Here is a 26,786-nt window from a genome sequence, read left to right as displayed (position 1 = left end):
TCACTGTAGATGTAATAGCAGTGTATAGAACCTTGCACGAAAGGCAAGTTTGGCAGCTCTTAGCAACTTCGTCCCGTTGCTCTGTAAAAGCTGTTGCTGCTTATTCTAAATTCAGCCGCTAATTTTGTAACGGAATCCCAATATGATTATTATGACCCATCGCCTCATTCAATTGTATTTTATATCCATTTTCTGGGCAATGTCAGCCACAGTCGATTTTTCAGTTTCCCTTTGTCTAACATGTCGTGAATGCTCTGCATAACGCTCAACAACAGAGTGAATAATCCGTCTTCTGTAAATGCTACCACATCACAGGGACGCTATACGAAGCAGGAACTTGAAGACATCATATGTCTCGTATCTTGGAGATTGGCCACAACACTAGCGCCAGTCCATGTCTCTTCAGTCAAGTATCCTATCTTGTTTGTAGTTGCTTCGCAGTCTGGGAGGAATGCTACAGGCTGGGTTTCTTTCGCCGATTCACGAGGCGGTTTTCATAGGTGGTATTTGAAGGCTTTTACAATTTCTCCCTTGCTGCTACAACTTTCCCTGATAAGGCGCTTCAGACACTGAAATTCAGTCTCTAGAGGAATGTTGTCAGAAATTGTTCCGTGTACTAGTGTGGACACCTTTCACGTCACCGAAATGCTGAAGTGCATGGTCACCGTGGGGGAACACCAGGTAGACGCCATCAGAGTGCCATTGGAAGACAGATGGACGTAACCTCGAGGAGTTCAGAACTTGCTCCTCAAATTGCTCCATGAAAAAGTTCGCTATGGTCATAGATGGTGGGAATCGGATGGCTGTGCCATCCATCATATCATAATATTCGTTGTGGTGCAGAAAGTACTTTGTCATTAAGACATGGCAAGATAAGCCCAAACAAATTAATGACTATTTTGGACATTGACACTTTTTACAAGGGCGCCGATATAAAACATGCTGGATCTTGAGGCCCAACAGCTTACACCTGGACTCGTCAAGCTGTTCCAGTATGCCTTAACGGCGATGTACTTTCTGTACCGCCACGAATATCATGAGATGATGTTTGTTGCAGTGATGAGGCCCCCACTATCTTGTTGCAAACTTCCTCACAGAGCGTTTTGATGAGCAAGCTCTTAATTCAGTGAGGGAAGGTCCGTCTTGCTTCCAACAAAACGGTGATGACATCTTGATACGGCCTCATAGTAAAAATGCACTCCAGGAGTTCGTCGAACGGTGTCCAGCATCAATGTCGACTTGGAGGTGTGGCAAGCTCTCGTCCTTGAATGCTTTGTTGAACGGAAGGCAGGAACCTAGCTTTGACACTCAGTGTACAGAAAATCTATGCACACTCAACAACAGTGTGAACACCAGGAGTTCTAACCGTCCCGTACATACGAAATCAGTGTGGAACACTCTAGTACACAGGACAAAGATTACATCCGACGACAACTATCTAGAGTCTAAGTTTCAGCATTTGAAATGTACGTTCAGGGAAAATGGTTGCAGCAAGGAGTAAATTGGGCAAGCTTTCAGGTTTCACCGACAAACGACGCCCCGTGAATCTGAGAAAGAGGCGAAGCCGGCTACGTTCTTTTCATAGGGTGGAGCGACAACTAGCAACATGGGACGCATGCTGAAAAGATGTGGACTTGGTTTGGTGCTCCAGCCCGCCCCTAAGGTACGAGGTATATGCCACATTAAAGACAACGTCTTCGCGTTTCTGGAGCATATGGCATCCCTGTGAATGTGGCAGCATTTAAATAGAGCAGACTCTCCGCACTGTTGCTGAGCGTAGTGCAGAACATTCACGATATATGAAACAAAGGAAACTTGAGACATCGCCCGGGGCTGCACATTGCATACAAAAACAGACAAAATACGGTTTAAAATGACGAGATTTTTGCTTCAACCATTCTGTTGTAAAAGAAGCGTCCGAATTTTTAGCAGTGATACACACCAAGGCGCGACCTTGAACATCGATCGAAAGCAAAGATGGATGTCTGACGCTTGTGAGGAACCTGAGCGGCAGTTTAAAATGGATCGCCGGCCTCTCGCGCCGCCTATCAGTCGGTTCCGTAGCGGCACGGAGTCGCTATGAGCTGCTCAACATTCCTTCCACGCATGCTTCACTTGAGTCCTCTCTGGAATGTTCCAGACGCTGCTAATGCATCTATATAAGCAAAACACCGTGTGTTACGTCGGTGCCATTTGTTAAGTTATATACAAAAAATTATATATATATATATATATATATATATATATATATATATATATATATATATATATATATATTAATTTATCAGCATGAATTTTTCTTATGTTAGAGCATGATTCTTTCTCTCAGGGATATTTTGTTTTCTTATCACTTTTACTTACGTGCATAAGTAAATATGAAACGGACTCTTGAAGGGCCGCTGTTATTCATGTACCAACATTAGATTTTGAACGTGATGACTAAAATATAGTTTCCGTTAACTGAATTGAATGTAATTTTGTTAATGTCTATTTATTGATTGCAAAGCAAGGCTCCAGAGAATTTCGATTGTTGCCGTGGAGCGGGCAAGATAAAACTTACTGAATTCATGGAATCTGTATAATTTAAAAAATGAACTTTAACGTAAATTAATTATCTGTTGCAATTTAGAAAGGTTCTTACAACGAAATCTCTCGCATTTACATTTACTGTTAACACTGATAAATAAACTAATACTTCAGCGCGTAATGGCCGACCAGAGGCTGCATCGGAAGATGAGCTTCCCGCAGCGCAAATTACTGAAAAAATGCTTATTAAAAATAATTAGCCACTGCAAGCATTTGAGGTGACAATTATTACAAGGAAATTCATTTTTTGATAACAAAAATTATTTTATTATAGCATAATACAGAATAACTTACATACGATATGTGTAGCCGCTCAATGGCTGCCTTCTGTATCGCGAAACAATACAGTGTGTGTACCATAAAGTACGTCCTTCCTCCCCGGCCGTACAATCACGTCTCTTTCGATCGTTTTTTATTTTCACAGACATTAAAAAAAGATGCTACTCTTAAATTATCGCTGCATATCAGTTGTTTCAAGAGCAATTACTGTATCTTTTATACTAATTATATTCATAAAATACGTTAACTACGGTTTACAACCGATAAAAATGTCAATATTTATGTGACGTACCGTCACACGTGCCAGCGCCAGCAGCCAGTGATTTTATCTCCTGATGACGGTGGCGGAAACACCTATTGAAAGCCCGAGTGTTTTATTTGAAATGACTTGATTTCTAACCCGAAAATATTTTATTGAAAGACTCAGAGGATACATGTTAACAAGGGATAGCACGTCAATTTTCAAACATTAATCAGAATAGACTTCAAGTATTTTACGCAATAATACATTCCCTTTATTGCAAGCTCTTTGGTACTCGACTTCTGTTACCGTTTGCCTATTAATAAATTTTATACTTTTTGACTGAGGGTAGCTGATACTCCAGCAAAATCAATTCGTTGGTAACATACTCAAACAGAAAAATTCCCTTTTGATTACCTAGGCGAAACTTTCGATGATCTGGAAAATGTTTCCTCATTGTCTTGTGATTGCCTGATTGAATGTATGATGCACACTTTTTGAGCGTGTACTTCAGTAAATTTTGGGGAATCGATTAATCGGAAATTTATATTGCAGTGCCGCTCTTGGTACAATATCAGCAATACTTTTCGAAAAAGATTTATGTTTTCCACTTTCAGTAGTAAAAGAACAATCCGACTTGGTTTTAACTTAACATATTTTTTCTCGTTATCCTATTTTTTTTTTTTTGTTCACATTTTCTTGTGATCAAGATATTTTCAATGTAGACGCCTAAATTTTGGAATATGATGAGGACTATTCACTGAAGTCTATGCTGCACTATGGTACGCACTTCTGAAATGGCAGTGTGTTTAATACCGACTTCTATAATCAGCTTGGGGCATATAGTGTATAGCAGACCTCTGCCAGAGTGAAACGCTATTTCTCTTTTGACACTTATTTCCATCTTTTGATTTTACAATAAAAAGTCATCTACACCATGAGCGACTGCATACAGCTGTTCACTGAACCATTCCATGCAATCACTGCTTCTGTGCAATTTAAACTTGGAATTTGCCTCGTCATTGCCAAAGTGTATGTAGTACGCAAGGTAATGGCTTATGCACGATCGGTTTACGAACCAGAGTCACTGCTACAACTGCAACTAACAACTGGTTCCAACACCTATTCTATATTAGTGTGAATTACAAATGGTAGTTCCAGTTTGTTGCTGAACTTTGTAAATTTTTCGCAGCCATTCTTGTAACTAGGCAATACACTGATGACTGGTTTCAAATTCGCACAGTCAACTGAGTGTGCATTTAACTTTTCCTGGGAATGAAAACAGCACAGGCAGCGTTCACGTGCTACAGTGGACTTAAGATGACCAGGAATGCTACTTCGTGCTTCTCTAAAAGTGAATGACAAAATGAAAACCTTGTTTGAGTCGTGAGGGATGCAATATTTATAATAAATACCTGAACGGTGAAGTGTATAAGCAAAAGAAAACTTACATTTTCTTTCTGGAAGTTGCCAAGTGTGTCGAATTTCAGAGAGTTTTTTCGATAATTACTGCTCTTTCCAACTGCCTACAAAAACTGCATCACTGAATGAAAGAAAATAAATGTATGACTAATTAGGATGTGAGGTTGTTAACAGTAGAAGTATATATTTCACAGACATTATTTTTGGCTGCACACAGGCTCTTGAAAGAAAAGCGCTATTGACAGCTATGATAATATGACATCACTGCCTCCTAATGTTGAAATAATGCTTTTAAAGTACAGCCTCCCAGCTGAATAGCTCCAGAGAAGTTCTGAACTTCCCTCCTGAGTCTGAAAATTGTGGGTAGAGACTTTTTATCTCATGTGTGAATTCCAGCTGAATCACAGCCTGTGTATTCACATGCCTGGAATTTTCTTATCTCGTCTGAAATGTCACCAGTTTCCAAGTGTGTTCCCACAGCCAAATCTTCATCTTGTTTCATCTTTCCCTTCTGAATTTGTGACAATAGGAATCAGATAAGCATGATATCAGTCAGCGACAGAGAAGGTGTTGTACATTAAATATTATGTGTTGTTAAAAAATAATTGTGGTGGACTGGATCAAACCAGTTTCAATGCATTGACATTTATTTTCTATAGAAAATGTACTTTAAACAGATCGCATGATATCCATGTGAGTGAAGCACACAGGCACTAATTAAAGAATTCTACTGGGCAAGGTTCACTCAGAGCCCGCATTCGAAAGATTCTGAAGACTGGTTTACACAAGTGAATGATCAATAGAGAACGATAGCTATGTGTCGTGTACCAGTTAACATTCTTATTGTTCAGGGTCAGTTGTCACTTTTTGCGCTATATAGATACCCTATCTTCTGCTGACACAGTAATCGATAATCGTTCATCATTTATCATCCACTGTTTAAAATTTGACTGCTTGCCCTTAGATCTGCTGTCAATACCACTCATAATTTTGTGTGAATAAAAGAAAGGAAGGAAGGAAGGTTAGGGCTTAGCGTCCAATCGACATCGAGGTTAGTAGAGACGGAGCACAAGCTGGGATTGTGTCAAGGACGAGGCGGGAAATCGATATGCCCTTTCAAAGATACCATCCCGGCATTTGCCTGGAGCGAGTCAGGGAAATGAAGGAAAACCTTGTAAGGTATCAAACAGATACCATACCTTACCTTGATTTCTTGAAACAATTTTGGTTAAATCGATATGCCACACGACATAGTTACGTAAAAATGTACGAATTCCATTGATATGCAGATCGAATAAACAAGCCGGAATTTCATCAATATAACCACTAACAGTCGCACTAGTAACTGCATGCAAGTATTTTCCCAGACCTGAGCTACGAGATGCATCTATGAGAAAAGGAGCATTTTCCGACGGCAATGTCTGTCCCAACGTTAGGGCAAAACCTACACAGTGGGACATTCAGCAGACACAATGCGACGCCGGAGCCACTGCGCAGACCGGCTGCAAAAGCCGCCCTTGTCCCTGCTTTTAATGACGACCCTTCGGAAAGCCTTTCTCCAGAAACACGGATGGAATTTGGAAATTTGTGGTAAGGTTCTATGGAACCAAACTGCTGAGGTCATCGGTCCCTAAGCTTATGCACTACTTAATCTAACTTAAACTAATTTTCGCTAAGGACAACACACACACCCATGCCCGATGAAGGACTCGAACCTCGGACAGGGGGATCCGCACGGACCGTGACAAGACGCCTCAGATCGCGCGGCTACCCCGCGTGGCAACGCGGCTGGAGTTGGCAGATAAATGTCCGGAGAAATCAAACTCAAACCAATGGTGAATCACTGTGGCGACCTGCGTAAAAACTATATACCAGAAGTTAAACTATGCCCTAAGAAAGAATCGACGCCTGTGATAGGCTACAGAAACTGTAGTGGGTGGGGTTATAACAAGTGCAAATGCTCTGATTGGCCAGAAAGAAAAAGCGTGGCCACTAGGTTTGATACAATCAAATTCCAGGCAGAGAAATTCTCTCTTTCTTTCGCAGCAAATCATCGAGTGTTTGAGCAAAGCGACTCGTGCTGTACTGAGACAATTGCGAGAGTAATTATGAGAACACTTGTTCACAGGCTCATCTGAACTCTTACGGAGTTGACCTGCAAACTCTCGGAGTACGGAGAATGGCACCGAGCACTAACAGTTAACGCTTGCGAGCGATTTGAGGCGTACGCACTATTCCAGTCAAATAGTGTGTACCATGCAAATTAACTTAGCTGGGGAACAACTAGGAGTCTCAGCTTCCCCGAAGACGTATCAGGTATAACGGACTGGTGTTTTACAGTCAAGAGAGATTTAGAATAGATTCGCAGGTTCACAGCTCGCGCCGACAGCAGCCACTGCCATCGCTGAAGAATGGTAAACACGTGAGCTCATGCTATGCCAGCAAGTGATATTCAGCTGACACTCAGAACTGTGGTCATCTCCGTCTCTTCTATTTTTTCGTACATTCATCCATGACCTGTAACCATCTTACCATTACAGAACCTTAGAATAGTCACGAATGTCTCTTCAGAATTGCAATATTTTACCATCCTGTACGTATTACAGTTACGGTTAATGTGTCATAAAGTGATACTTAGAGTGTAAATAAACCTTAATAACGAACATACAAGATTTTCGTTTTTTCTGACATATAGTTACATCTGAACCCGTACTTATTTCTGTTAGCGATAATGTTTCCTTTACAGGGAGTGTAGTGGAACCGGCTTTGAGATCATTGTCTGATTACATCATTGTCTTTACTGCTGCACTCTTCTCAAGTCTGGATGGTGAGTTGGTGTCTTCCTACCTTGCAGGCCGTAGGTTCAGCACAAAATCCTAAAACACTCACAGAGTGTCCTTGCACAAGTGTGGTAAGAAGATAGAGCAGAACCAGTCTCACACATTTTGGAACACAGATCTGGATGACTGGGTGCGAATTTGAACTGACGTCCTCCTAACTGCGAGCCCAGTGTGCTAAACGATATTTTCAGGATGTGTGCTCACTAAGAGTCAAGAGATTTTTTTCGTGTTTTTTCACATTTCACAGCTTTCTGTACTGTGGTCAGCAGGGCAGAAGTTTGGAGATGATTACTGTATCAATGTGACAATACATTCTTTTATAAGGCATGATGTGTGAGAATGGTTTGTGGACAATAACATACTCAAAATTGGCTAACTTTTCCAAGTCCTGACCTGAAAAGAATGGAACACCCTTGGGGTCACTTCGCTCCAGACGTCAGTACCCAACATACATCACCACCTTCTCTGGTTTTAGTCACTTCCATTTCGTAACTGATATAGATGTGATTTGATGGTGTGCTTTAAATTATTGCAATATTATCTCGCTCCTCTTAATGAAATTGGCTGTAAATATTTCAGCAATAGTAACCAGTGGCACACAAAAATCGTATATTTTGAAAGAGAATAACATTCGTTGTAAATTTAAATTTTCATACTTCATGTTCGCATGAATGACCGTTTGGAGTGTCGAGAACAAGTATTTGAAGTAACATTGTAACCTTTCGTCATTTGATCTCGCTGAAATGTTGTATAATATTGCTGGTCGTTTGTCAGTAACTGGTCTTAAGTCGATTCGTCCAACTACATAGTTTTGTCTTATTATGCCAAGGTCCTGTTAAGCTAATTTGTAAAATTATTTTGGCTGAGAAGTGTTAATTAAGGTCTTGATACGAATGATGTTCCATTCTTATTCTGCCTGGTCCTTCCCCTCCCTGGAAACGTTACGCCGGTGGTGTGTATGAGAATCTCAAAGTGCTCTAGAATGCTCTAGAACCAATATAGACATCCTGCTATTGCGGTTAACTTTCTGACACACATTCGTGATAGTGCATCTAGGTGATTTGACATTTTACATCCGTTGTCGGACATTGCATGTTAATGCCATCAAGTAAAGATAACACAATGAGAATCGCCAGTAATGATAATGAGGGCTACGAATGAAGTACTCGCTTTAGAAACACTGTTTTCATTATAATCCGCGAGATCAGCGGCCACATCCAGCTCCAGTGAACCAGAAATTAAAGTATATCAAAGGATAGTTTTATCTTTAGCACAGCCTGTATATTCGTCTGAAGAAACGACTATATTTTTCCCTATCATTTATGCATTTTTTACGCTATAACTAATTGCAATCACTCGTTATCATCTTCAAATCTCTGTATTTGCGGAAGCAATCCGTCTTGTCTATAATGGAACTACACATTCCTTTTTTATGCTGTGAGTAGTTTCGGTCACACTTGATCATCTTCAGATCATTGTAGTTACATAAGCACCGCTTCTATGCAGAAACTACAAAATACAACTGATTGTTTACGTATTTACATACGTCTGAAGATGATCGAGTGTACTCGAAACTAGTTACACCATAAAAAAGTGCAGTAGCGACGGAATATTAAAAGATCTTTATAAGCAATTTTATCTGGCACTGTAATAACAGTTACAAACTTAATCATTCATATTTGCAAAGGTAGAAACAAAATACACGCTCTAATACTTACACGACCTTCCTCTCTTCCGCAGGTGACAGCTTACGAGTTTAGGAAGAGACATAGTTACAATTGCGTGGTGGGTAAGTTAATTTTAAGACCCCGTTCAGTCGTGACCCTCTCTTTTCTATATTTCGAGTAGATTGCAGACAATGTCAGCAACAGGCTAGATCGGCTGTAGCAGTTGATCGGTTGGTGGCGGAAGTTGAGCATCGGTACGGACACGTACACTTTGACACAGATCGAGAAGTCACCTTTCACAACTTTTCCCACATCAATGCATCCTAGACCGCGGGGTATTATCAGAGACCAGGAAAAAAATCTCATCGTCATAATTTATACAGATATGCTTGAAATTTGACGCCCACGGACGTGACAAGGCGGATGCTGTGTGATGAGTTGTCTGCAGTTACTGACTGCAGTTATGGAAATGTAGGTTTTAAAGCGACTGACTAACGGCCGTATGGTAATGCGGCTGACCTACTTCTCCGTGGCCCGTATATAACTCTGGAAGAGCTATTCAGAGTTTTATTTCCTAATGAATGATACTGCAGTGACTTGCATTAACGTTTTAATGGAAACGTGGCCTGTGACACGCGAGTGTTTTTTCCAATGCAGCTTTCTTCAAATTGACTGAATTATTGGGCCTATCAACAACATTTCTTTTTCGAATTCAGAGTTTCAGTTACCCCATTAAATTACGAACATGGTTAAAATTTGCATGGTTATAGGGAATCGACTTGTGATTATTTACAGCTCTTGCTGAAAATTCTAAATGTTCTCTTCACATCACCAGTAACACAAGGAACTTCACTGTTACGACGTTCATTCTCTTTAATATGTGATGATTCTAATAGGACGTGCGAAAGAATGATGTGCAGATACAAAAACATTGACGAGCTAAATATTATGACCACTGGCTACGGCAAGATCGAATGTCGTATAATAATAGTTTTGTCTGTTCAATTCTTTTAGTTATTACAGTCCCCATGAATGAATTCAGAGTACTCTGTTAAGTCAACGTCGAGGTCTGGTAAAAGGCAGCACTGTGTGCAAGGTGTGCTAACTAGACAGTTTATGATCGGCGATATTTGTCGAAACTACAGGAGAATGTCCACGAAGTCAGGTTTTCGAGCCTCTCATAAACAAGTAACAAGGCACGCCCGCAGTTGATAGTTGGAAAATTACCCCCATTTGTAAACTAGAGACATCGAATCGATTTTAGTTTCTCATCACGTATATCTTCGATAATATATTCATAATTATAATGGACATGATAGTACACTCAAGCCAGAATCATTTTTCGCTCAGCGCTATGTTAGATTTTAAAAAGCTCACCACCAGTCTCATCTTTATTCACAATAATCAAATATGAACTAAAGATGCTACCCAGGTGAATAATTCTGCGGAACACAAAAGATCACTTCTGAACCAAATTTTAAAAAATTAGGTTGACGGTAACATACGGACAGAAACTTTTAAGTTATATTTTGGTCACACTGTTTACGACAATTATGGAGTGGTATAGAAAAATTCTTTGAAAATATCTGGATGTTAAGGCAATTTTGAAGCTATAACTACGAAAATAGTATTTGGTTATCCATTCAGAAATTAAAAAAATTCTTCTTATAGAATTTTTGGAAATTCATCCTCCTAAGAGAGTGAAATAGGGGATGAAAATTTCTATGAAATTATTTCATTATGGAAACATTTCCAAAGCTAAATCTATGAAAATCTGTATTCCGCTTCTCTGTAGAAATAAGGAAAACACAAGGGATGAAAATTTTTTAAGAAAATATTTCATTACATTGAACAAAAACCTAAATCTATGACGATTGTTATTTAACTTCTCAGTTAGAAACAAAGAAATATATCTTGGGGAATGAAAGTTTCTGTGGAAATATCATCGCAAGAACGCAAAAGGGATGAGTAACAAAAATCTTGGACTCCAGTTATCAGAATCGCTTTTTGGTCAGAAGCACATTCCTAAAATACTATGCTTTAGAAGCCTTAATAAGTGTAATGTTGTGTAGATGATGTTGCAATTTGTGAACAAAATCAAAGAAAGCTAGTTATCCGTCACCACGACAAAACGGCTTTGTCAGAATTCCAGAGAAAAAAAAAAATGACTTATTAATAAATTAATTTTTCAGTAAGCCTAATATATGTTTATAAAATTATTTGTGATGTAATTACTCCGCAAACGCGAGCTAAGCACCGCGTGCTAAGATGGTCGATGATAAATTTCGCAAAGTACAAGGCTCCTCCGGCTGAAGGCAGGGAGGAAGACGATAGGATGCAGAACGAGCGATAGGCTGGTCAGATTGGCATGTTCTCGATCCACCTGTTTTACTAAAAGTTTAGGAGCTAAGGCTCGGGTAACGTTTCTCTTTCAGTCAGACTGGAGGAGAGTCGTGGGGATGGTTGTTGGAGAAGAAATCTCATATTATATGCAGCTATTCACACAAAGGAGGAACGCATTACAACTGTAGTAGGGGTAAAAATGTGGGAACATATGTCTATGCACAAGTCACGCACGCAATTCCGTAAAATACGGTAAGATGCCATCGCTGCCGGCGAAGACATCCAGTACGAAGGGATGCAGGCAGCCCGCAGTAATGTTCACGTAGTCCACGGTTGTCTTGCTGCCTTCTATTACAACCACAGGTCCCGAGGATGCCCAACTAAATGAGCCCCAAGGAGTAATACTGCTCCCATAGGCCTGCATCCACGATGTGGCGTATATTCCGCGCAACCCTTCCCTTAGATGATGACGTATGTGGACGCGAATATCGACCTACTGTAACGAGAAACGTGATTCATGCGACCGGGAGCCACGTTTCTATTGATTCACTGCCCATTGTCGATGATCCAGTGCGCACTGCAATTATAATCGACAATTTTGTTGGTTCAGCGACGGAACCACTAGCGGTCGCCCACTGTGGAGCCACATGATGGACTACGTGCTCTAAACAGTGCGCTCGAAAAGTCTTGGGCGTACACCAGTACTGTACTTTATCACCCTACCTGCCAAAGACCGTCGCCTATCCTGATTTACAGAGCGGGCCAGCTTCGGCCTCGCAAGTTCCGTGATGATGATAATGATGATAACGTTTGCTTTGTGGGGCCCTCAACTGCGTGGTATCAGCGCCTGTACAAAGTCCCAAGTGTCACACAGTCCAATTTTTTAGACAGTTCAATCGAACCACCGTCGCGAATGATGATGATGAAGATGAAATGATGAGGACAACACAGACACCCAGTCCCCGGACAGAGAAAATCCCCAAGCCGGCCAGGAATCGAACCTGGGACCCCGTGATCCATAGGCAGCAACTATAGCCACTTCCGTGATGAGGCAGGAGGTCAATCAACGCGTTGCCTTCTCGTTTTAAACTCCCCTCTGCCAAATACGGTTGGATTTTCCCATTTGGGGCTAGTGTCGTCGCTAGACTGATCTCTTATTCGTCTCTGCTTCGCTTATACAGGGAGTTACAAAAAGGTACAGCCAAACTTTCAGGAAACATTCCTCACACACAAAGAAAGGCATACTTTCCATGTTAGAGCTCATTTTATTACTTCTCTTGAAATCACATTAATCATGGAATCGAAACACACAGCAACAGAACGTACCAGCGTGATTTCAAACACTTTGTTACAGGAAATGTTCAAAATGTTCTCCGTTAGTGAGGATACAGGCATCCACCCTCCGTCGCATGGAATCCCTGATGCGCTGATGCAGCCCTGGAGAATGGCGTATTCTATCACAACCGTCCACAATACGATCACGAAAAGTCTCTACATTTGGTACCGGGGTTGCGTAGACAAGAGCTTTCAAATGCCACCATAGATGAAAGTCAAGAGTGTTGAGGTCGCGGTTCAGGCGCTCAGTCCGGAACCGAGCGACTGCTACGGTCGCAGGTTCGAATCCTGCCTCGGGCATGGATGTGTGTGATGTCCTTAGGTTAGGTAGGTTTAAGTAGTTCTAAGTTCTAGGGGACTGATGACCACAGATGTTAAGTCCCATAGTGCTCAGAGCCATTTGAACCATTTTTGTCGAGGTAGGGAGAGCGTGGAGGCCATGGAATTGGTCCGCCTCTACCAATCCATCGGTCACCGAATCTGTTGTTGAGAAGCGTACGAACACTTCGACTGAAATGTGCACGAGCTCCATCGTGCATGAACCACATGTTGTGTCGGTAGAGTATCCCGCATGAAATCATGATAACGTGCTCCATTGAGCGTAGGTGGAAGAACATGGGGCCCAATCAAAACATCGCCAACAATGCCTGTACAAACGTTCACAGAAAATCTGTGTTGATGAGGTGATTGCACAATTGCGTGCGGATTCTCGTCAGCCCACACATTTTGATTGTGAAACTTTACAATATGATCACGTTGGAATGAAGCCTCATCCGTAAAGAGAACATTTGCACTGAAATGAGGATTGACACATTCTTGGATGAACCATTCGCAGAAGTGTACCCGTGGAGACCAGTCCGCTGCTGATAGTGCCTGCACACGCTGTTCATGGTACGGAAACAACTGCTTCTCCCGTAGCACTCTCCATACAGTGACGCGGTCAACGTTACCTTGTACAGCAGCAACTTCTCTAACGCTGACATTAGGGTTATCGTCAACTGCACGAAGAATTGCCTCGTCCATTGCAGACGTCCTCGTCGTTCTAGGTCTTTTCCAGTCGCGAGTCATAGGCTGGTATGTTCCGTTCTCCCTAAGACGCCGATCAATTGCTTCGAACATCTTCCTGTCGGAACACCTTAATTCTGGAAATCCGTCTCGATACAAACGTACCGCGCCACGGCTATTGCCCCGTGCTAATCTATACATCAAATGGGCATCTGCCAACTCCGCATTTGTAAACATTGCACTGACTGCAAAACCACGTTCGTGATGAACACTGACCTGTTGATGCTACGTACTGATGTGTTTGATGCTAGTACTGTAGAGCAATGAGTCGCATGTTAACACAAGCACCGAAGTCAACATTACCTTCCTTCAATTGGGCCAACTGGCGGTGAATCGAGGAAGTACAGTACACATTGACGAAACTAAAATGAGCTCTAACATGGAAATTAAGCGTTTCCGGACACATGTCCACATAACGTCTTTTCTTTATTTGTGTGTGAGGAATGTTTCCTGAAAGTTTGGCCGTATCTTTTTGTAACACGCTGTGTACTTTACTGACTGCATGACGTGCGTCTGTAGATATCATGTTATATTACGAGAAATTTCTATTCCGAATTTGTCATATATTTTCTTCGTTGATTCTTAGATATGTCAAAAAATGAAACTGATAACGTAACACCTTGCTTTATTCGGTCTCAACAAGAATCTGAACGGTTCAAAGTGATATCTATGTGAATCATTCTTGTTTATTCGTTTTAGCTTTGCTATAGGATAAACGGTGTCCTATATGGGACTTCTGCCGGATGTTCACTTCTTTCTCGCACGATATTTCGGCGGTGTGGCTCGCTGTCTTGTTCAAGTGCTACAAGTGCTACCCGAGAATGGTCCTTCGGCGGATCGAGTCCCGTATTTATGCCTGTAGGTGCTGAACGCTCCCTAGTCGGTCCTCGCCCATCGGGTGTTCCCTCCGCGGTCCGCGCCCGCCAGACGCGGCTCCTATGGTCCTCTCTGGTGTTCCCACAGCCGTCCGCAGCCGGCTCGTCCGCTCTCTGGGATCGCGGTCGTCATCTGTAGTGTCTGCATCTCTGTATCCTGGCTGTTTCCTTGCTGTTGTTTGCTGGGCGCTTCTTAACTGGTTCGTGCCCCGCCAGGCGGGGATCCAGTGGTTCCCTCTGATCTTTGGTGTTTGGACCGACGTCCGCGCCCGACTTGGACGTCCTCTATGGTCGTGGTCATCATCTTGGGAGTATCAGGACAAACCTGTAGTGTCTGGTGCTCCGTCTCGTGGCTGTTTTATCGGTCCCCACGTCTGTTTCTTGTGAAATCTCGATTTTTTTGCGTCGAATTTTCAGAAGTTCAAGAGCTGGATTCGAGCCCGTGCTGACATGGCATCCAGTGTCACGGTTGATGAGATTCTCCGTGATCTTGATCCAGAAGGACGTTTTTATGACACTATCCCTACATCTAGGGGTCTGTGTGACAATCAAGGTGTCATTGAAGTTCATCGAGTGACTGAGCTCTAGACGGTGTTCTCCTACGGCTGATATGGTTGCCTGTCTGAGTGTGGTGTGCCTCTGGTGTTCTTTATACCTTATGTCTACAGTCCTAGTGGTCTGGCCGATGTATGGCATAAGTTTGTTATTTTCACTACATAAAGCACCAGTCTGACAAAACTTGGCACTTTGTTCCAAAGGAGAACATCCAACAACTCTATGAATCAATGCCAAGCCAAGTGACAACTTGCATAAGGTTCAGAAGTGGATCAAAGCGTTATTGATGCGCTCAATTTGTGAAGCCCTTTCTCTTGAATAATTCATCAACATTTTTTTTTAAATCGTAATCGTCTGTGTGTCTGTAGATGTGCATCACATCTACAAATTTCAGTAGCATTCGGATAATTCTTTCGTGGTGCGTCGTTCTCTCTCTCTCTCTCTCTCTCTCTCTCTCTCTCTCTCTGCACTTTCACTAGTTTGGACCCTTAATCCACAATTCATCATTTGTGCTTCATCTTGTATCTTGAAATGGAAGGTCTGTTTGCCATAGAATACATGACATCTTCATTTGAACTGTAAGTCTTAACAATTTCCCTGTATTGAAAATGGAAATTTGCATTCGTTGTCAATACGTTTATTTAAAAATATTTTTAACGTGGAACTGGTTTTTGACAATACTTCTTCTTAGTTTGATTTTACTTACTGATTTTTCGGGTCGCGCGGGATTAGCCGCTCGGTCTCGGGCGCTGCAGTCATGGACTGTGCGCCTGATCCCGGTGGAGGTTCGAGTCCTCCCTCAGGTATGGGTGTGTGTGTTTGTCCTTAGGATAATTTAGGTTCAGTAGTGTGTAAGCTTAGGGACTGATGACCTTAGTAGTTAATTCCCATCAGATTTCACACACATTTGAACATTTTGATTTTTCGGATGTAGTGGAGTAATACTGAAACAGGTACACTATTAAATACAGAAACGATAATATTCTCTCGATCGTAATACTGTTAGTTGGAATAGAATATTTGTTACTAGACACATAACCATTTTGTACCTTGGAACAGTTTTATACATTTGGAAAAACTTTAGTTTTGCGTAGTAATTTCTGTATTTCAGAAAACGACTGAGGCACAAATGAAATGGGTGCTATCATTTCAGAACGTAGTAACAAACTGTACTAAACTTCTGTTACAAGACTGGCTAGAGTTGAAAGTGCGTAAAGTGTTCCAAAGTAAAACACTCTCCCCTACTGCCAGACGTTCTCGGTGTCCTCTGTCACCTGATCCTTATACTGACGGCATCCTGCCCATCCGTATTACTGGGCATTTTGTTAATGGCAGCAGTTTATCTTGTACGACTGTTGTCTCTTTTGTCGAACTCTCTCCAGCATAACAGCACACCACTGTAACAGCGTTGCAGCTGTAGCACTAAATACTGCCCTCTCCATCGCCGTGCGCTCAACAGTTGGCTGTGGACTGAACTGCATCACGTCTGACTGTCCGCTTGAGTGGACTCCACGAACATGTATTGTTCGTTTCCAGCTGCTAGGATATATCGCTGCAGAAGGAAGGACATGAGATTTCTTCAACGACGAGTCATTAGGAACAGAAGAAATATTCAAATTTAGCAGTGTAAGGAATGCAGCCGTGTCCTTTGCACAGGGTAACCACAAAGAACATAAATCTATATTCTTAAAGGGGATCTGAACCTCATTCCCCCCGCACTCCCCCCCCCCCCCCCCCCCCCCCCCCCCCCCCCTGCGATGCAATACCAGTTGTTGTGCTAGTGTACATGGGTGTGCCCGACGTGTAACTGACTATGAACACTGGAGGCACTTTCACACATAAACTGACTACCCCTTGCCCAATAATGTATGTGTCTTACTTTCAGGTTTCCATTATTTGCGAAGGTAGCTTCATCGCTAAACAGAATTCTTTGATGAAAAATCTACTGCCTGAATGACGCATCAGAAGCGAGTTACTTACATGCGTCTTTCTCAATCCCGCTGGTTCATCTGCTGGTTACATGATAACGGGCGAACGCCGCTTTTGTGCGAAATGCGTATGGCGGTGGGCTGACTTGCCAGAGCATGTATTTCGTTCGCTTCGGTCGTTGCACCCTTGTCCTCTGCGTGATATTCCAGTGCCCTTCCAATAATAGTGTTTTACACATTCGCTGAATTGTGATTCTTGCTGGACACTTTTGCACCCTCTACTCACCTATTCTCTTCGGCTTTCTTCTGCATTCTCTGAAAGAAATTGCATATCTAATTTTCATAATCGTGTTTCCTAGTCATCTGTTTTGTCGAACTCTCTCCACCATAACAGCACACCACTGTGTGAAAGACATTTGGTTTTCAAGCTGATCAGTGCTCGACACACATGAGCGACAGAGACAGAATGAAAATTATTTAGTTGCACAAGCGTATGCTCAAAAGTAATGAGCCTAATTTTTTATGTGTAAAACTCTCTAATCTTTACAAATAAAACGGACATCATTAACATTCTACACATTTATTCTTCAAGAGGCCTCCCATTTGCAACGTCTGACATGGCGGTTCGTAACGTAACTACACTACAGGCCATTAAAATTGCTACACCAAGAAGAAATGCAGATGATAAACGGGTATTCATTGTACAAATATGTTATACTAGAACTGACATCTGATTACATTTTCATGCAGTTTGGGTGCTTAGATCCTGAGAAATCAGTACCCAGAACAACCACCTCTGGCCGTAATAACGGCCTTGATACGCCTGGGAATTGAGTCAAACAGAGCTTGGATGGCGTGTACAGGTACAGCTGCCCATGCAGCTTCAACACGATACCACAGTTTATCAAGAGTAGTGACTGGCGTATTGTGACGAGCCAGTTGCTCAGCCACCATTGACCAGACGTTTTCAATTGGTGAGAGATCTGGAGAATGTGCTGGCCAGGGCAGCAGACGAACATTTTTTGCATCCAGAAAGGCCGGTACAGGACCTGCAACACGCGGTCGTGCATTATCCTGCTGAAATGTAGGGTTTCGCAGGGATCGAATGAAGGGAAGAACCACTGGTCGTAACACATCTGAAATGTAACGTCCACTATTCAAAGTGCCTTCAATGCGAACAAGAGGTGACCGAGACGTGTAACCAATGGCACCCCATACCATCACGTCGGGTGATACGGTGCCAGTATGGTGATGACGAATACACGCTTCCAATGTGCGTTCACCGCGATGTCGCCATACACGAGTGCAAGCATCATGATGCTGTAAACAGAACATGGATTCATCCGAAAAAATGTTTTGCCATTCGTGCACCCAGGTTCGTCGTTGAGTACACCATCGCAGGCGCTCCTGTCTGTGATGCAGCGTCAAGGATGACCGCAGCCATGGTCTCCGAGCTGATAGTCCATAATGCTGCAACGTCGTCGAACTGTTCGTGCAGATGGTTGTTGTCTTGCAAACGTCCCCATCGGATCGAGACGTGGCTGTGCGATCCGTTACAGCCATGCGGATAAGATGCCTGTCATCTCGACCGCTAGTGATACGAGGCCGTTGGGATCCTGCACGGCGTTCCGTATTACTCACTGATTCCATATTCTGCTAACGGTCATTGGATCTCGACCAACGCGAGCAGCAATGTCGCGATACGATAAACCGCAATCGCGATAGGCTACAATTCGACCTTTATCAAAGTCGGAAACGTGATGGTACGCATTTCTCCTCTTTACACGAGGCATCACAACAACGTTTAAGCAGGCAACGCCGGTCAACTGCTGTTTGTGTATGAGAAATCGGTTGGAAACTTTCCCCATGTTAGCACGTTGTAGGTGTCGCCACCGGCGTCAACCTTGTGTGAATGCTCTGAAAAGCTTATCATTTGCATGTGACAGCATCTTGTTCCTGTCTGTTAAATTTCGCATCTGTAGCACGCCATCTTCGTGGTGTAGCAATTTTAATGGCCAGTAGTGTATGTCGGTGCGTGAGGAACATCGTGCTGTAATCGACTATCGAATTCACGTAGTTCTTCCACGCATGGAGCACGGTGTCCTTCAGCGTGACAATGCCGGGCCGTGCATGAGAGTCTGGTCGTCTGCAACTATCCGCCACCATGGGGCGCCGTCACTGATCGTCCTCCATACAGTCCCGACTTGTCCCCAACCGATTTTCACCTGTTTCCAAAACTTGAAGATCACATTCGAGGAACGATTCAAGCTGAGGTGAGGTTGTGGCTCCGTCAACAATGGCAAACATTCTACTGTGGCGGTATCAACAAACTGCTCTCTCTTTGGGAGAAATGTGTTCGTTGACAAAGTGAAAAATGACATTAAGAATTACGACATTATGAGTATTGATACAGAACGTTAATATAACATGTTTTATTTAAAAAGGTTCAACGGTTTTCACGTAAGTAATTAGGAGGAAATACTTTTTTGCACGCTCTCGTGTTTCCTAAGAGCCTCTTTCATACCTGTATCGCTGCGATCGAGGGCTGTTCCTTCCTTATCCGGCGTGACGTAGTTCTCGCTTGGGAATGAATTCACAACCTCCGCATATGACAGTAATCGAGTTCATGTTCGAAACACGTAAGTCCTAAGTTTAAATATTGTACGAGGGTCGTTCAATAATAAACGCCCCACATTTTTTTAAAAAGCCGTTACTAAACATAGACAAACGTCTTTCTTGGTACTTCACATTCGATGTTTATTCTGTGCGCCGGTGAAGTTTCGAACCGATCTGGCAGATGGCAGAGCCGTAGTACAGCGTCAAAAAGGGCGTCTACATACGGCTCACGTTACAAGCAGCGTGCTGTTACTGAATTCTTCAGTGCAGAAGAAGAAACAGTAGTGAACACCCATAAACATTTGTGTGCAGTGTATGGTCATGCTGCAGTTGACAGGAGTACAGTTAGACGAAGGGTAAAGAAAATAACAGCCTTAGGAAATGCAGGAACTGAATTCAATGATCAGCCACACCCGGAACGCCCTGTCACAGCCACTGCTCCAGACATGCTGAATCGTGCGGATGCCATTGTTCATGCCGACCGGCGCATCACAGCTCGGCAATTGGCTCTACAGTTATCGGTCAGCGTTGGATGTGCGTCTGCAACGGTCGTGACTCTAGGATTTTCAAAGAGGGGCTCACGATGGGTTCCACGAACCCACGCTACAGTCCAGACCTGGCACCCTCGGTCTACGGGGAACATACTTTGAAGAGGACGAGAATGTCACTCAAGCAATGAAAACATAGCTACGCCTACAGGACAAGAGCTTTTACTAGCAGGGAATCCATGCTCTTCCACAATGTTGGCGTACAGGCGTAGGACGTGTTGGAGACTAGGTACAAAAATAGGACATGGACATGTTGATGTATATTGTCACCAAATTCTGACTGGTACGTGGCCCCTTTAACACAACCTTGCACAATCCATACCACAACTATTATCAGGACGAGAAACGGGATGGCGAATCATGGTTGGTAGTCGTACTTTGATTTACACATACTTCGTTTATTAACATAAGGTTCCTGCAGATCATTCCCCCAATCTTCAGAACAAGCTGCAGTTATTTAGTATAAGTTCTTATAAAAACAAATCAAGTATAACCATAAAATGTATGTAAAAACAGTTCAGAAACAACTAGCAAACACAGTATTGCCGTGGCTTCGCCACGCTTAACAAAAGCTTACAACCAACAGTACAGTTCCTATCAGAGTGAGCCTGCCACTTAATTTCATTTAAATACTACAAGGCCCAAACAACACTTAAATCTCACGTGGTTAACCACAATTCACTAGAGCATGGATATGTAACAGAAGCAAGAACTGTTCCCATGAAACAAACCCAGATAGTTGCAGGTCTATTTGTTTAAACATCAGAAAATCACAAATTACGAAACGCGTTTTACCCGCCTTGGCAGAAGGAAAATATATACCAATCCTTTTGCTTGGGGTCTTCGCCCAAACCAATCCGGCCCTGGCATAGTTATGTGAACACCGCAGGACACAGGCTGCGGGTTACACCTCACTCCCCGCGTTGGCGCTTACAGCAGCTTTTGACAAACACAGGACAACTTCAACTCTCTGAAATACACAAAATGCAGGGCAGAATCCTTGCACCAGACATACGTGCATCAGTCAACAAAATGTTCCGTCCACAGCAACCAGTACCCTTTAAATCGAAACCACTTATGAATGGTTCACCAATAATAATAACAATATCACTTAGGTGCAGTTTTCAATCACTTAATACAGTTATACCTAAGACTTCACTAAGAAGCCAACATTCAACCAGCTCACACGGACCTCATCCACATACTTTTCGATTAACGACTATGTAAGTTCCACGACCATCTAGCGAGTGAAACGCCTCTCAACGCGTCGCTCAGCCACATACACTAACGGCCAACTTACTTGATGTTTGCACTCAGCACAACTCAGTGGCTCAAACAGCTTAACCACATTCCTACAGGGGCCTTTCCCTTGGTAGACATCACGAAACTTGGATCTCCGAGCTGCCCCTTAACACTTGCCGACCAATAAATACAATTGTGCCGTGTATCACGCTCATAGGGCACACCCGGTCGCAGTCGATACTCCTTTCTCCGGAGACGTCCCACGTCTCTCTATGACTTCCTTTTGAAAGCTAACGGCCGACTCTTGAAGCCCGCCAACCCGGAATAAAGCCATATGGTATGCAAAGATCTCATATACCCTACGAAATCGATCGCAACGATATAACGAGCGTACCCCATGCTGGCGCTAGTCCGCCACGGCTCACTGACTCATAACAATAAATATGTTCTATGAAAAAAGTTTGGGGCATTACTTATTGAACAACCCTCGTAATTACTATGAAACTAGTAATCGGATTTTGAAGAGTGAAACGCCGTAGAATTCCTTTCTTGCACAACCAGATACAAGCAGCAGAAATTACAGTAAATCCATTTGAAAGAAGGAATTGGAACCCATACCTCTATAACTGATATAGCTATGAAATGAGATTACAAATCGCTTAGGAAGGACTTTCTCGCAATTTACATATGTGAAAACAGTATTGTGATAGGGTACTTCAGGATATTGTATTAGTAATGCTACTCATCATTCACTGGCTCTAGATCTATACCAAGGAAGATGAGAAAGAAAACACTGGTCTATATTGTCACACACAAACTTGCTATTGCTGGTAAATACTGTTAAAGATCTTTCAGCAAACTGTTGGTAAACTTTGTTTCCGTTTATTTTCGCAACAGTGTGTGTTCAAAAATGGTTCATATGGCTCTGAGCACTATGGGACTTAACTTCTGAAGTCATCAGTCCGCTAGAACTTAGAACTACTTAAACCTAACTAACCTAAGGACATCACACACACCCATGCCCGAGGCAGGATCCGAACCTGCGACCGTAGCGCTCGCGCGGTTCCGGACTGAAGCGCCTAGAACCGCTCGGCCACACTGGCCGGCCGGCAATAGTCCCTGCGACTACTCTGTATAGCTGCTGCATGTAAGCAAGCCCATTTAATAATAGCAGTTAGTCGGTGGGAATGGGCCCTCTTCCTGCCATTTTTACGCGTTGGACGCCAAGTACATCTGGTGAATCCAACACTTTCAGTTACAGGTACGTAACAATCTCCGTTTTGAAACATATTTACTTGCTGTTAGCACTCGGAATTATATTTTACACTTCTGTACATTTCATTTTCTCTCCGTCCAATTCGGGAGGACGACGGTTCAATCCCGTCTCCGGCCATCCTGATTTAGGTTTTCCGTGATTTCCCTAAATCCTTTCAGGCAAATGCCGGGATGGTTCCCTTGAAAGGGCACGGCCGATTTCCTTCCCCATCCTTCCCTCACCCGAGCTTGCGCTCCGTCTCTAATGACCTCGTTGTCGACGGGACGTTAAACACTAATCTCCTCCTCCTCCTCTCCGTCCAGCAGTTGTCTCCAGATGTCCTCAGCACAAAGCTCGTCAACTAGTTCCGTGATTTCATCTTTAATAAATACTACAGTGCGCAGCACAGTTAAAAAACCACTTTTTCGAAACCCCGTAATTGTCTCCATTTGCGACACATAATTTTGAAATTTGGCTCAAAGTTACCTACAACGTTCTCCTGTAGTAGTAAAGAAGCGTCGTGCCTTCCGACGTCACCCCCGGGCTCGATGACCTTTCAAACAGCAAGGTGTCGACACACGCTGAAGAAAGGCGAGAGCTCTGAAGTTCATGTGACGCGCAAACGATGTCACATTGGCACCCAGTTTCACCACAATTTGTCTCAACGCCATCGTGGACGGACCGCACGATAGGAAGATCATTACACCCTCTATTTCCCACATTTCAGCCCTTCTTTTGACGCCACTGTGGTGGAAGTCATAATCATGACTCCTAGTGTTGCAACCGGGTGGTTTTGTTATGGGCGGCCGAAGAAACCATTTAAGACAAACCGACTCTCAGAATCTAAACTAAAAGGCCACAGGGGATGGCATAGGACATCAATGAAACCACACCTTTCTTTGGGGTGTTGCTTACCACGCAGTAATTAAATTTAAAACGACAGTTTGCAGTGCGTCGAGCAACACGAAGACGTTATTGACAACCTTTGATACTGCTGACAGCCTGGGACATTTCAAATCTCCTCTGTGGGAATTGTGGGTTTGCATCTCCCTGAAGGTGATCGCAGCCCTTCGAAGTGCAGCGCTATCGCAATTTTTGATCTCGTTTATAGGTTGGAACCACTGGGGACAAATGAAAACCAATTGACGAATTTAGAACACCAGAAGCAGCAGGGGGTACATATAATTTTTCAGCGCTCCTGTTTCACGCACACCAGTCCCTTGAACGGGGAGGGTTCCGACAGCGTGACACGCGCGAATGAGACGGAAAAGGGTCCCCCTAAGGCTCCGCAGGTGACAACACCCTCGATGGCATTCGTTGGCAGTTATTGAGAATTTTAAAAACGTATCTTCACAGAGAAAAATCCCAGGGAAGCCCGAGGTGTCAGCACTAAGGCAACAATTTGACACATCTCCGAGTCCACTTGCCTTTTATTGCCCCTCTAGTAGATGTATTAATTTGTAAGGGGTACAGCCCCCAGGTAAGACTTTATTCTTCACGTGTATTTCCTTGCGCGCTTTTGTTCTTTCGCGCCCGCAGTGCAAAATATGTCCTATAATGGTATGATTCTTATAAATACCAGCCAGTTACACTAAATGGTTTTTATTTTACAAATCATTCACGATGAGCCCATTTCGGCATACTGCCATCATCAGATGCTCTTGTATTTAATATCGTTGCTGCCATGTCCAGTCTTTAAACCGAGCGAGGTGGCGCAGTGGTTAGACACTGGACTCGCATTCGGGAGGACGACGGTTCAATCCCGCGTCCGGCCATCCTCATTTAGGTTTTCCGTGATTTCCCTAAATCGCTCCAGGCAAATGCCGGGATGGTTCCTTTCAAAGGGCACGGCCGACTTCCTTCCCTGTCCTTCCCTAATCCGATGAGACCGATGACCTCGCTGTCTGGTCTCCTTCCCCAAAAACAACCAACCAACAATATGTCCAGTATTTTTTTGGAATTATTAGTTTCTCTTTAGATATACAGAGGGGTCCAAAAAAGTGTATCCGCTGTTTAATAGTCCATAACGGCCAAACTGATTGACGGAGTTGTCTCATTTTTGGTGCAAGTGTAGCTTAAAGCCCAACACTGTAGGTGTTAGAAATGGGCCGGCCGCGGTGGTCTAGCGGTTCTAGGCGCGCAGTCCGGAACCGCGCGACTGCTACGGTCGCAGGTTCGTATCCTGCCTCGGGCATGGATGGGTGTGATGTCCTTAGGTTAGTTAGATTTAAGTAGTTCTAAGTTCTAGGGGACTGATGACCATAGATGTTAAGTCCCATAGTGCTCAGAGCCATTTTTATTGTTAGAAATGGTCACCATTAACATCCACACACAAACGATGCCGCCAAACTGCAGCGTGAACTACTCACTGCAACGTGTTGGATATTTGCACACGAATGTACGATGGATTCTCGAAGTTCATCCAATGTGCGTGGCTTTTGTCGATAAACGACGTCCTTTAGTGTTCCCCACAGGTAAAAGTCCAGACGAGTTAGGTCTGGGGAACGTGGTGGATACTCCACAGCACCTCTTCGGCCTATCCATCTTCCTGGTAGATTTTCGTCGATATGCGCCCTAACACGATTTTGGTTGTGGGCTGGGGCACCATCTTGTTGAAAGTAAACTCTTCCGTCTCCATACAAATCTCGGATGGCTGGTAAAATGGATGTCTGAAGCTTCTGAAGGTATACCTCACCGGTAACTGTACCGTCAAAGGAGAATGGCCCAATCAAGTCCCGGTAAGACAGCCCACACCACACATTTACTCCTGGCAAATTGACGGCTTAGTCTACATGGACGTTCGGATTTTCGGCGGCCCAGTAGATGCAATTGTGGCTATTTACTGTACCATTGAGTTTCAGATGTGCCTCATCAGACCACACAATTATCTCTGCAAACTCTTCATCGTTGCGCACCGTGCTACTAAACCATTTGCAGTACTCCATTATACGATCTGGGTCGTCCTCGTTCATTGCGTGTAGCATTCCTGGGATGTAGCACTTCCACTTTGCTGTCTTCAAAATTCGCCGAACACTTGAAAGACTCACTCCAGTTTCACGGGCAAACTGTCTCACAGACTTCTGTGGTGAACGAGTGAATTGTTGTAACAGACGACGGGAGTTAGCTGGACTTGTTACTGTTACAGGTCGTTCAGATCGTTGTTTGTGTACATCTTTAACACAGCCTTCGGCTTCAAAGTTGTCTCGAATGCGACGAATCGTTAAACGTGTCGGTGGCTCTGTTTGATAGTCATTTCGCCATTGCCGTTGAATCTCATTAATGTTTTCGTACTTAAAATACCACTTCAAAACTGACTTCCTTTCATCGAATGTAAGCCTCGCGCCAGCCATGTTTACTCGAGTAACTAGGTGTAACTAAGAACAAAATACTGACTATTTGGCGACTGTCATCTGACAAAACAAAAGAAAGCAATACAACGCTTGTGTGGCGATTGCTGGAACTACAAACTATTACACTACCAAAGATGAGACAACTCCGTCAATTATTTTGCCAGTTATGGACTTTTAAACAGTGGATGCAATTTTTTGGACCCATCTGTATGTTGGAGACGTATACCGGACTGTAGTCGGTTTTTATATATGCTGTTTTTCTCCTGACAATTTGGAAAACAGTGGATTAGCCTTGAGAGGCAGCGTTAGCCGTACGCAGCGAACCGATCCTGCCAAATAAAGCTGATCACGTCACCAGCCGGAGAGCGGTCCGGAATAACAAGTTCTTCGCTAATCGGAGAGACAGACACTCGCCTCGAGCTAAATACGAGAGTAGAAGCCTACCTCCCGACACCAGTAAATCAGCCAATAAAAGAGCTGAATGAGTCTGTCTGGAATTTGGCTGTCATCACGTGTCCTACACCGCTACTCTGACGCTCCGGCACGCAGCTGCTGCCATTGTTGGAACACACGTCACAGCCAACCTCCACGAGGTCAGCTGGTTAACCTACAGCCACCTAGACCACCATGGCAACAATC

The sequence above is a fragment of the Schistocerca americana genome, chromosome 7 (genome assembly GCF_021461395.2).
Source record: "Schistocerca americana isolate TAMUIC-IGC-003095 chromosome 7, iqSchAmer2.1, whole genome shotgun sequence".
Classification (NCBI taxonomy): Eukaryota; Metazoa; Arthropoda; class Insecta; order Orthoptera; family Acrididae; genus Schistocerca; species Schistocerca americana.
The sequence above is the reverse complement of the archived record's forward strand: the minus strand, read 5'-3'. Positions refer to the sequence as shown.